The sequence below is a fragment of the Dermacentor variabilis genome, chromosome 5 (genome assembly GCF_050947875.1).
Source record: "Dermacentor variabilis isolate Ectoservices chromosome 5, ASM5094787v1, whole genome shotgun sequence".
In the NCBI taxonomy this organism is placed as follows: Eukaryota; Metazoa; Arthropoda; class Arachnida; order Ixodida; family Ixodidae; genus Dermacentor; species Dermacentor variabilis.
Window position 1 is genome coordinate 4,639,802 of NC_134572.1, and position 12,699 is coordinate 4,652,500.

The window sequence follows — 12,699 nt, forward strand, 5'->3', positions numbered from 1 at the left end:
ACTCTGGCACATTCGACGATTGATCTATAAAAGCAGACGCGCTTGACCCGCTGATGAGATTTTCGACGATCGCCGACAGTGCTCGCCGCTATCGTAGTGCTATAAGTGTAGCCTGTTTTTGTGGGCACTGGTTCGCCCAATAAAAGTTAGTTTTGTCTTTCACAGTATTGCTACTGTGTTCTTCAACGTCACCAACACGTGACATCTGGTGGAGGTGCTTTTCGTTCATGTACCGGACGCCCCCGACAAGCCGTGATCCAGCCCCGGACCGCAAAGAGAACACCAATGTAGTCCCGGACCATCGAGCAAGCCGCCGTCTTCAATAGCTGCCCCTGGAGCACGGACTTCTACCTGAGAAGACCAAGAAGATTGTGGCCAAGGCAACCCCAATGGCATCCCCAGCGTCCCCCATCGTGCTGCAGCAGCCCAGGGAGCCTCCGACGTTCCGCGGTTCAACATTCGAGGACCCGAAAACCTGGCTCGAGACGTATGAGAGGGTCGCTGCATTTAACAGCTGGAACAGCGACGACAAACTGCGACATGTCTTCTTCGCATTGGAAGACGCTGCCAGGACGTGGTTCGAGAATCGAGAAGCCACCTTAACGACGTGGGACCTGTTCTAAAGCGGCTTCTTGCAAACATTTACAAGCGTGGTGCGAAAAGAGCGAGCCCAAGCTCTACTAGAAACCAGAGCGCAGCTGCCAAATGAGACGATCGCAATCTTCACGGAGGAGATGGCCCGTCTTTTCCGACACGCCGACCCGGAAATGTTGGAGGAGAAAAAAGTCCGCTTCCTGATGCGGGGCGTCAAGGAAGAACTTTTCGCCGGACCTATTCGTAACCCACCGAAGACTGTAGCTGAGTTTTCTGCAGAGGCATCGACGATCGAGAAAACTCTGGAGATGAGCACCCGGCAATATAACTGCCAGGGGCTCACGCCGCAGTACGCCATCCAAGGACTGTGTTCCGACGACCTTCAAGAGACCATCAGGGCCATTGTGCGCGAAGAACTGCGCAAGGTCCTGCCTTCGTCGCAGCTTCAAGTGGCCTCGATCGCCGACATCGTGAAAGATGAGGTTCAGCGATCGCTTGGGGTTCCTGAGGTGCAACCTCAATTACCGCAGCCCCAGCCAGAAGCGATGACCTACACCGCCGTCGCACGCCGTCAAGGCCCCCGTCCGCGACCGCACCAGGGCCTTTTACGCCGCAATTCCGTCGTCCGCCGCTGCCACCACCAGCACGCCCACCCGTTGCCCAGCGGACCTACGCCAGGAACACGGACATTTGGCGAGCCCCCGAACACCGCCCGCTCTGCTATCACTGCGGAGAAGCCGGCCATGTGTACCGCCGATGCCCATACCGCGACTTGGGACTCTGAGAGGGTTCGCCGTCAACGCGCCGCCATATAGAAAGAAATTTCTACAAGGGCGGACACTCCCATAGAGCCCAGCGGCCGAATTGACTGTAGCACACCAAGCGGATGTTGTTGACTTCTTCCGGTTTCGGTTTTGGGCGCGCGCGTTTTGAACACCAGTTGGTACACGCCGCGCCGGCTCCGCTGCTCGGCGCGGCATTCATTTTTATTTTTTCGCTTCTGCTGAACCTCGCGTGGCCTTGGCGGGGAATCGTTTCATTATTAAGTATAAATGATTGTGATTGACCTTTACAAGACTGCGCCGAATCTGTCAGGTGCAATTTCATAAAGAAAACGAAAGACGTCTTCTGAAATGATGAAATGCCTGAAAGAGCGTAGGTTAGGGTGTGTTGGTTCATGACTGAGGTTTTTTAGCGCACGAAAAGGGACGAACTGTCCTTCGTCCCTTTTCGTGCGCTACAAAACCTCAGTTATGAAATGCTTATTTTGCTCTATATAAATGCTCGTTCCGGGCTTCTTCTGCATTCATCCAAAGTTGTGGCACCAGGTAAGCAGCAGTCGTTGCCGTACGATGCTCCACCGGATGCCATCAGCTGAAAGAAAGTAAATTACATGCATGTATCATTTCGGTATATTGACCTAACAGGAGTATTGCGTGTAGAGGCGAAACGTGCGTAAGTGGTGAATGAGCGGCATTACAGATAAATTCATTTTTACGTACATTTCGCAGCAAAGACTCCTCCCAAACAATGCCATAAGATTTGAACATCCGATTTTCAAGCACCCCTCCTTTTCCGGGCATTATTTCCTGCACCTTAAGTGCACAAATACACGGGTGACTGCGCGTTTCCAAAACAACTTGGCCTCAGTCGACACGATGGTACGCCAAGTACAAAAAGGTGGCTACAACACAGGCTCAGCCAGACCATGTTACACGCTCGCAGAATGCCTTCTAATCGCACTCAAGTCAGACTCGTGGGTGCAAAACCTGTTTTCAGTCGCTCAGAATACATAAATGGCATGTTCTTGAGCTCCTCCGTGTTATCTTTTACGCGTCCTGCTGGCGCATGCAACACTCCCTTGTAATCACTCTCGGCAATCGCTCGTCGCGTTTTCGAGAAGCGCGAGTATCGAAATAAGGTATATGTTGTTGCAGGGCTATAAAATGCGTCACAAACTTGTCCCACTAAAATTCAGTACATGAAAAACTAACTCACTATGGCCGGCTTGCTTTTTTGCTAACAGCTTCACAACGCCAGGCGCGGCGAGCAAGCCTCAATATATCCCAAAAGGTTACCAAATAAATTAAAATACTTTTTCGGGTCAGAGAATGCGTCACGAACTTCTACCCGTAAGATTCAGTACACGCGAAACTAACTGCGGCACACGGCCGAGCCGGTTTTCGCTTACTGCGTCAATAAGCCGGGCGCGGCAAGCGTGTCCAAAAACTACAATGGATGTAGTTCACCCTTCTTACGTAGAACCCGGTATGTTCACGGGCGAGTGCGCATGGATCAAGCAAGCCGTGGAAGCTCATAGCGTGTGTCTGCCCGTAGCAAAAGTGCTTATTGAAGGACCTTTCGGAGCACTTGAGACGGAGGCCGCAGTGTCATCTATGCTGCCCCCCCCAGTACCCGTACCTATTTTCGAACAGGTCCGATCACCTCCTGCGCGAGAAGGGGCTTTTGTTTGGTGAGGCTAGCGTTCAGGCCTTAACCAGATCGAGAGTTCGGGAGCTCGCTGCAAGGGTGGTAGTTGCGAGGCCGACGTTGTCGAACAATGAGAAAGGGTCGGAGGCGCAGCAAGCTGATATTCAGAGCACGTCCGAACTGAATAAAATTGAGCCTGTAGCGTTGAAGGCACCAGATACTGGAGAGGAAATGCCCGACACGGGAAAGTTAGAAGAGCTATCTGCAGATTTGCTCATCGCGCCTACGTCAGATGGACTTAATAGGTTGCTAAAAGTCAGCCGGTCGGCTTTGATAGCCGAGCAAAAAAAAAAAAAAGGATGGCAGCCTAGAAAACATGCGCTGCAATGTCAAGGAAGGTATCGCCAAGAAAAATGCTCGTTTTGTGGAAAGAAGTGGGGTCCTGTACCGGAGGTATCTAGACCGCAGGGGAGTGGAGTTCGATCAGCTGATCGTGCCTCAGTGCTACCGTCAGGATCTGTTGCGCTTATCGCATGGAGGTTCGTGGTCCGAACACCTAGGAGTTAAGAAGGCTAAGGACCGTCTCTTGCAAGAGTACTATTGGCCAGGGTGTTTTCGTGACGCAGAGCACTTTGTGAGGTCTTCTGACACCTGTCAGCGGGTGTGCAAACCAGGGGACAAATCGAGGGCGCCGTTGAAGTTTGTACCTATCATTACGGAGCCGTTTAGACGGCTCGTTATTGATACAGTGGGACCTCTGCCGGTAACAACCACGGGGTACAGATACATTTTGACTGTGATCTGCCCAGCGACAAAATTCCCTGAAGCAGTGCCGCTTAAAGAACTCAGCTCAGTTGGGATAGTCACTGCACTACTGTCCATATTTGCGCGAGTTGGTTTTCCTGCGGAAATCCAGTCAGATCAGAGCACAGTGTTTAGTAGCGCTTTGGCGACAGCCTTTCTCGAAAGGTGTGGGGTAAAGCTGTTACACAGCTCAGTGTACCACCCACAGTCGAATTCCGTTGAGAAGCTCCACTCCGTCATGACGCGCGTGTTGAGAACATTGTGTTTTGAACAACAAACTGACTGGGAGCTGTGTCTGCCTGGGGTGATGTTTGCATTAAGGACCGCGCCGCATGCGGCTACGGGGTTTTCGCCAGCTGGGCTGGTGTACGGTCGCTCGCTGCGGTTTCCGCTTCGCATGCTTCGAGACTCGTGGGAAGGCAGGGGCGACGACCCAGTCGTGGTGGAGTACGTGCTTAGGCTCCTCGAACGCTTAAGAAGGGCACAGGAGTTGTCAGGTGAAGCAATGGCAAAGGCGCAGCAGAGGGCCAAGATTTATTATGATCGGACAGCCAGGGCCCGTCGTTTTGAGGTGGGCGATGAGGTAACGATATTGCGCACATCGCTAAAGAACAAACTCGACGTGCAGTGGGAGGGCCCAGCACGGGTTGTTCAAGAACTGTCGGACGTTAACTACGTGGTGAGTCTGCCAGGAAAACGGAAAGCACAGCAAGTTTACCACTGTAATCTGCTCAAACCCTATAGACAACGGGAAGCAGTGGTGTGTATGATGGTAAACGTTCCCGAAGAGCTTCCGGTCGAGCTTCCGGGACTAGGCTCAGTGACGAACAGGGAAGACACCGATCAAGTCATTAGTGACTTAATCAGTAAAGCACCGCTGTCGCCTGAGCAGAAAACCGAACTACACCAGCTCTTACAAGAGTTTCAAGGTCAGTTCTCTGAGAGGCCTGGTAGGACTTCTGTCCTTACTCATGAAATAGAACTTACCTCCCCAGAGCCAGTACGATCCAAGGCGTACCGGGTGTCAACCCGCCAGCGCAATATTATGGAGGCTGAGGTAAAGAAAATGCTACAGCTCGGTGTTATTGAGGCGGGTGAGAGTGATTATACCTCCCCTTTGATTTTAGTTGAGGTACCGTGCATGGAAACTCGTCCTTGCGTCGACTACCGCAGGCTTAATTCCATCACTAAGGATCAAATTTATCCGATCCCTAACATCGAGGAGCGCCTTGAGAAAGTTAGTAGCGCTCAGTTTATTTCCACCCTAGATCTTGTCAAGGGTTATTGGCAGGTTCCACTTACAGAAGAGGCTAGTAGGTATGCGGCGTTCATTTCACCAATGGGAACATTCTGTCCTAAAGTTTTGAGTTTTGGTTCGAAGAACGCGCCATACTGCTTTTCAAGCCTCGTGGACAAAGTGTTGCGGGGACAGGAAGAATTCGCTTTACCGTATTTAGACGACGTAGCGATATTCGCATCCTGGTCTGAGCATATGGCACACTTGCGGGCAGCGCTAACCCGCCTGCGCGAAGCGGCCTTGACAGTCAAGGCTCCCAAGTGCCAGTTAGCACAGCCCGAGGTTGTCTACCTCGGTCACGTGATTGGACGGGGTCGTCGCCGCCCCTCTGAAATAAAGGTGACCGCTGTGCGAGACTTCCCGCAACCGCGCACGAAGACCGATATTCGGTCGTTGTTAGGTGTCGCCGGCTACTATCAGCGGTACATCCCCCGGTACTCTGATATCGCGGCTCCCCTGACGGATGCTCTAAGAAAGACAGAGCCCCAAACAGTCGTCTGGGACGAGACAAACGAAAGAGCTTTTAGCGCCCTAAAGAGCACCCTAACAAGCCAGCCTGTGCTACGATCGCCAGACTACACAAAAGGGTTCGTTGTTCAGTGCGATGCTTGTGAGCGAGGCATGGGCGTCGTACTGTGCCAACGGGAAAATGGAGAAGTGGAACACCCCGTCCTGTATGCTAGTCGTAAACTGACCAGTCGTGAGCAGGCGTACAGCGCCACCGAAAAAGAGTGTGCGTGTCTCGTGTGGGCCGTTCAGAAATTGTCATGCTACCTAGCCGGCTCGAGGTTTATCATTGAGACGGATCACTGCCCTCTCCAATGGCTGCAGACCATCTCTTCCAAAAATGGCCGCCTCCTGCGCTGGAGCCTCGCTTTGCAACGATATTCCTTTGAGGTGCGTTACAAAAAGGGGAGTCTCAACGGTAATGCAGATGGCTTAAGTCGAGGCCCCTAACGTAGGAATCAGCCTCAAAGTTGTTTGTTACTGGTGTTTTTCTTCCTGAGGCAGGATTTTTAGCAGATTGCTTTTGTTTAGTGTTTCAAAGTCATGACGTGCTTTCTAGTGCAGTTTTCCAATTTGTGGACGCGTTCTGAGTTCTGCTAGACTACTGTAAGGAACTAGGCGGTAGTATAAAAGGGGAAAGAGCCTGGTATGGCTTAGTGAGGGTTGTGTCGTGCTTGCTGACTGAGCGGTTGAGTTTCGGCGTAGTTCTAACGCTTGCTCGGAACGAGAAAAAAAAATGGCAACTCTCGCGAAGTCACTTTGCAGTGTCCTGTGTGAACCTGAACGTGAGAACGACGCCTTCTCGGTGCGCTGCGCTCAAGAAACGCCGAGGGACGACCGACTTCGGTTATGAGCATCATCGAGCGACATCCCTCCGGACAGCGGATGCAGTCCCCTGACCATCGGGATCTCCTTCTCCCGGCGGGGCGGTCTGTTACGCTTCGCCTCCGACGTGCGGTATAGCCGGCGCGGATGCAACGGACGCCGGGGCTTTGTTTACAGCGGCGGACATTTTGGCCAGTTCAGCGCTGCCCCAACGCCTCCTACCAAGCGCGTCCAGGCATGTTTCAATGCCACGTGTCTTCGTGTGTGTGCGTGTGTGTGTGTGCATGTTGGTGCCCACGCTTGTCAAAGCGCGGCAGCCGGGGAGAGGAGCTCCCCAACTGTGAAGCGAGGAGGTCTGAGCGGCGCCGGCCCGGCGGATACGTCACTTCTTGTCACAACGTGCGCGTGCGCCGCCGTCACGTGCGCCTCTATCGAGGCGTTCCTTCTTGCCCTCGACTCTGAGAGTATAAAAACAGCTGCCCCCGGACGCCAAGGTAGAAGCTTCGATTTCTTCAGTCGAGTAACGTGGTCTCCCGTTTCTCCACTTCGGTCGACCTGACCGGCCGCTCTTTTGCGATGCTAGAATAAACAAGTTGTTCTGTTAGCAGTCGACTCATCCTTTGCTAGGACCTTCGGGTGCTTCCAGCTGTGCCCCAGGCCGCCAGGTCAACGCTACCCTTGGGGCTTGCGACCCATTTGCAACAGTGGAAAAGAATAAAAAAATAAAACGTTGTCTGGAAGTTTATTTCACATTCTTTTTTTCTGATGCTCGCGTCAACTAACGGATGGTGTTGAAACTAGGCGTGACGTGTTTCCTGTTGCCAGTTTTTGAAGAATGTCCCCTCTTGTTGAATTTCTTTCTCTATGGCGCCGCGTCCACAGCTTGGAGAGCGCCCACGTGACATCGCCGATTACCTAGCCGCCACTCAGTGCAACTCTCGACGACCGTCCCGTTCGCCGTCACCAGGCCGCTACCTGTCGCCGCAGCGCCGTCCATACACTGGCCCAGCCCGGGGCCGGTCAGCAAGCCCATATACGGAAAAATAAAAGCAGCAACCGATAGAGGTGCGGTTGCTGTTCGTCGAACTGACGAAGATCCTCCGCCGCTGACGAAGACGCCGAAGAAACTACCTCGACGACATAACGACACGCCGCCGTACCGACGAAGTGTGAAAGCAAAGAATACGATGACGAAATACGACCTGACGACGTCCCATACCAGCCACAGGTCAACGCGACACAGCCGTGATCCGACGCCAAGACCTAACTGTGACGCAAGACAAAGAACCACCGACCTCGACGTGCTTCTCGACAGCCACGTAGTCACCGCCTTAGTCGACACAGGGGCCGATTACTCCGTCATGAGTGGACACATCGCCGCCCAGTTGAAGAAGGTTAAGATTGCATGGGAAGGCCCTCAAATTCGGACCGCTGTAGGACACCTGATCACGCCGACTGGGATCTGCACGGCAAGAATTACCGTTCATGACCGGACTTACCCTGCCACCTTCGTTGTCCTCCAACAATGTTCACGCGACGTCATTCTCGGCATGGACTTCCTAAACCAACACGGCGCAGTCATCGACCTGAAGTCGAAGTCGATAACCCTGTCTGAAGATCAAGCGATACCACCGGAGAGCTCTCGTAGTCACCATGCCTTAAGCGTGCTCGAAAGTCAAGTCAGCATCCCGCCCCGCTCCAGCATTGTCATTTCCGTAGGCACCAAAACACCTGCCGACGTAGAAGGCGTCATCGAGGGTGACCAACGTCTATGCTAGACTGTGAAATTTGCGTCGCAAGAGGAATCGCTAGACCCTATGGAGGGAAAACGGAAGTGATGCTAACCAACTTCAGCCAAGAGTTCAAGCACATCAACAATTAAGGGCACGACAATCGCGTACATCGAGGAAATTGTGGAAACGACCAATGCCTTTGTCCTCTCAGATTCTGCCGCATCTACCCCACCGACCATAGTCCCCGAACCAGACTTCGACGTAAATCCAAGTCTCCTCATGAGCAAGCAGCAAAAGCTCGAAAGTCTTCTCCGACGATACAAGGACGGCATGCTTTTCGACTTCATCGAAGATTCGACAAACACCAGTTGCAAAGCATCGCATAATAACCGAAGAGTGCGTTCAACCACTCCGCCAGAGCCCTTACCGAGTTTCGACGCGAGAACGTGAAGATATATATATTAGGCAACAAGTCGACGAAATGCTCCGCGACGACATCATCCAGCCGTCGAAGAGCCCGTGGGCATCTCCTGTTGTCCTGGTGAAGAAAAAGGACGGAACCCTACGTTTCTGCGTCGATTATTGTCGACTGAACAAGATCACGAAGAAAGACGTATACCCCCTCCCACGGATAGACGACGCATTGGATCGGCTCTGCAACGCTAAATACTTCTCGTCGATGGACCTCAAGTCTGGCTACTGGCAAATAGAAGTCGACGAGAGAGATCGCGTAAAGACTGCCTTCATCACGCCAGACGGCCTCTACGAGTTCAAGGTCATGCCATTCGTGCTGTGCTCGGCGCCTGCAACGTTCCAGCGCGTCATGGACGCGGTGTTAGCAGGATTGAGGCGGCAGACCTATCTTGTTTACTTGGATGACGGATGACATCGTCGTCTTCGCCGGAAATTTCGACGATCACCTTAGGTGGCTTGCGACAGTACTAGAGGCCAACAAATCATCAGGGCTCACTTTGAAGCCAGAAAAGTGCCGCTTCGCTTACGACGAGCTTCTTTTCCTAGGCCACGTAATCAGCAAATCCGGAGTACGCCCCGACCCGCAGAAAACAGCCATAGAGAAAGAAATTCAACAAGAGGGGACACTCTTCAAAAACTGGCAACAGGAAACACGTCACGCCTAGTGTCAACAACAACCGTCAGTTGACGCGAGCATCAGAAAAAAAAGAATGTGAAATAAACTTCCAGACAACGTTTTATTTTTTTTATTCCTTCCCACTAAAAGTGAAAAAGTTTTGCGTGTAAATGAACTTATACTTTGCAACTTTTTGTTTCGTTGCCTAGCAACAAGCTAGCGGCACGCCAGACGCGCGTGCATACGTCATGCGCCAGACAAGCCGCAGAAGTGAGCGAGGCCGGTCGTACGTACGAAGCTCGCGTGCTCGCCGACCCGTCTGTTTTGGATATAGCCCATGTTTTTGGGCTCCCGGCCTTCTCTATGCTTTTCTTGCGTATCGTCTGCATTTCGACACGGCACCACTGCACTACTGGACTACGGCAAGGTGAGAAATTGTGTTTGACAGTGTGCGGCGCATTTTAAGCACATTTAGGCTTAGTTCGAGTGGCGCAGTTAGCGAAAAACAGCTCCGCCGTCCTGGCGCAGTTAATTTGAGTTAATGCCTCGTCCTGGGAGATGTTTGCGGCGCTTTCTATGAGCGCCAACATTACTGTAACTTATTTCGGTAGTTTTGGAGCACGCTTGCCGCACCCGGCTTATTGACGCAGTAAGCGAAAACCGGCTCGGCCGTGTGACGCATTTGCGCGTGTACGTAGTACATGCGTGTACTACGTCGTAGCGCCTAAGACAGACAAGTTTTCGCGCATTCTGTGGCCCCCAACATTATTGTAACTAACGTCGTTATATTTGGGGTAATTTAGAAGCACGGTTGCCGCGCCCGGCTTATTGACGCAGTTAGCGAAAAGCAGCTCGGCTGTGTGCCGCAGTTTCGCGTGCGCTGAATCTTACTGGTAGAAGTTCGTTACGCATTCTCTGACCCGAAAAAGTATTGTAATTTATTTGGTAACTCTTTAGGATATCTTGAGGCTTGCTCGCCGCGCCTGGGGTTGTGAAAGTGTTAGCAAAAAAGCAAGCCGGCCATAGTGAGTTGGTTTTGCGTGTACTGAGTTTTAGTGGGACAAGTTTGTGACGCATTTTATAGCCCTGCAACAACATATACCTTATTTCGGTACTCACGCTTCTCGAAAACGCGACGAGCGATTGCCGAGAGTGATAACACGGGAGTGTTGCATGCGCCGGCAGGACGCGTAAAAGATAACAAGGAGGAGCTCAAGAACATGACATTTATGTATTCTGAGCGACTGAAAACAGGCTTTGCACCCACGAGTCTGACTTCAGTGCGATTAGAAGGCATTCTGCGAGCGTGTAACATGGTCTGGCTGAGCCTGTGTTGTAGCCACCTTTGTGTACTTGGCGTACCATCGTGTCGACTGAGGCCAAGTTGCTTTGGAAACGCGCAGTCACCCGTGTATTTGTGCACTTGAAGTGCAGGAAATAATGCCCGGGAAAGGAGGGCTGCTTGAAAATTTTGTAGCATTGTTTGGGAGGAGTCTTTGCTGCGAAATATACGTAAAAGTGAATTTATCTGTAATGCCGCTCATTCACCACTTACGCACGTTTCGCCTCTACACGAAATACTCCTGTTAGGTCAATATACCAAAATGATACATGCTTGTAATTTACTTTCTTTCAGCTGATGGCATCCGGTGGAGCATCGTACGGCAACGACTGCTGCTTACCTGGTGCCACAACTTCGGATGAATGCAGAAGTCCGGAACGAGCATTTCTATAGAGCAAAATAAACATTTCATCATTTCAGAAGGCGTCTTTCGTTTTCTTTATGAAATTGCACCTGACAGATTCGGTGCAGTCTTGTAAAGGTCAATCGCAATCATTTCTACTTAATAATGAAACGATTCCACGCCAAGGCCACGCGAGGCTCAGCAGAAGCGAAAAGAAAAAATGAATGCCGCGCCGAGCAGCGGAGCCGGCGCGGCGTGTACCAAGTGGTGTTCAAAACGCGCGCGCCCAAAACCGAAACCGGAAGGAGTCAACAACATCCGCTTGGTGTGCTACAGTCAATTCGGCCGCTGGGCTCTATGGGAGTGTCCGCTCTTGTTGAAATTGCTTTCTCTATGAAACAGCTGCCATCGCAAAGTTCCCGCAGCCCATCGACAAGAAGGCAGTGCGTAGATTCCTAGGCATGTGTGCCTACTACAGGCGCTTTGTCAAGGGCTTTTCACGCATCGCTGAGCCGCTAACGCATCTAACCAAATCTGATGTCGAGTTCAAATGGCAAACGCCGCAGGCAGGGGCGTAGCCAGGGGGGGGGGGGTGTTAGGGGCTTCTGCCTCCCCCCCCCCGAAATTTTTTCGTGCTGTCCATGCACCGCCGACCAAAGCAACCCCGGCGCCGGAAATCGTTCTGGATTTTGTATAGAATGTCTTTTTGACGCTCGAAAAGACATTTAACCGGGAAGGTTGCGAACTCGGGCTGGATTTCGCGGCAACGCCCATACACCGGGAGTCACGTAACGCCAAGCAGTCCCATTCGAGCACAAAGTTTCAAGGGCGTTTTGATGGCGAGTGGGCTCGCCGCGGCATCTCGCTGAGGCCGCTGAATTTATGGCGCACATGGATATCAGTTGCGAAACTGTATGGGTATTAATCTCATAAGCTCTTGATGTGAAAGGTGCATTAACATTTCCAAAGTTGTGCTTTAGATTTTCAATTGCGGAACTTTGTGGGTTTAATGTTCTTATAAACATTTGAGGCCAGAGGTCCATTGACTTTTCTAAAGTCTTACATCGGAATATACAACGAGACAAGCCAAATCAACACACTAGCAGATAAGCTGACACAACACCCAGCGAGGTCCAATGAGACGATGCGTTGTGGTGGTTCATTTGTGCTGTCAAGACACATAAAATATATATCATTTTTTTTTATTTACGCCAGAACATTCATGTCAAGACACTAAATCCAGCCAAAGTAACTACGTTCTTATTTATTTTTTCTACTTTGACTTTTATTCGCGAGGACACATTGAGCCTCTTCAATTTTTTTTTCTCGCTACCCTACCTGAGGGCTGCCAGAGCCAGTCAGAGCGCATACGTTTTTCTCGTGTTGCCCTGACCACCGCGCGGCGCATTTCGGTGCGCGTTCGGCTTGCTCTGGCCGAGTGGATTTTTGCCTGGCAGAGTTATGGACGCCTTCTGGCTAGCAGACGATAAAAAACAATGGTCGCTCGCTGCCATCACTGTGGGTACTCGAAGGATTGCACCGCGTTCGCTTGAGCGGAACCTCTCCGGAAAGTCTTGTTTCGCCGGTATAGGATACTGAGCAGTATGCGTATGGTTATCAGTGGACCAAGCGTCTCATGTTTTCTTCGGTATTCCTTCCGTAGCCCCATTAGGTGCCCAAAGTAGGCAGTCGATTCTGGCCAACATACTTCCCTATGCGTTTTTTTTTTTTTTC